The sequence below is a fragment of the Corvus brachyrhynchos genome, unplaced genomic scaffold (genome assembly GCF_000691975.1).
Source record: "Corvus brachyrhynchos isolate BGI_N302 unplaced genomic scaffold, ASM69197v1 scaffold139, whole genome shotgun sequence".
Classification (NCBI taxonomy): Eukaryota; Metazoa; Chordata; class Aves; order Passeriformes; family Corvidae; genus Corvus; species Corvus brachyrhynchos.
The window spans coordinates 477,068-477,618 of NW_008246062.1; positions in this window are offsets into that span (position 1 = coordinate 477,068).

A 551-nucleotide genomic window follows, 5' to 3' on the forward strand; every position below is an offset into this window, starting at 1 on the left:
GGGAGCGAGGCGGGGGAGGGGTGGTGGGGGAAAGCCCAGCCACACTAGTCCTGGGTCTGGAAGCAGAAAATGTGGAAGAGTTTGTATTTATTAGTATTTATTGTTACTGGGAGTGCAGAGGAGGCTGGTGCAGAGGATCAGAGGTTCCGTGCTTGTTCTTCCCCCCAGCCCTGCCCCCACCAGGCTGCCTGTGTTGGGACAGGGCTGTGGGGACTGTGAGGGTGACTCGGGACAGGGACACCTCAGCCCATGGAAGGGAGAGTGACCCACTGCTCACCAGGGTGCAGCTCCCAGGCCAGGGCTGTGTTAAACACCCTGTGACAGGCTCAGCCTTGCTGGCACCCGCTATGCAGGGCCAGCCCAACTCAAAGCAGCTTGGGCAGGCCTGCACTTATCTTCTGGGTCTTTTAGGGCAAACCAAACGCCAAGAGGCCTGTGGCTGTCAAGGAAATGGCCACTGCCAGGTTCCTGAAGGTAAGAGACACAGCTGTCACGTGGATGGGGACCTGGGGCTCTTTGCAGGAGTTTGGGGATAGCCCTCTGGGCAAGAG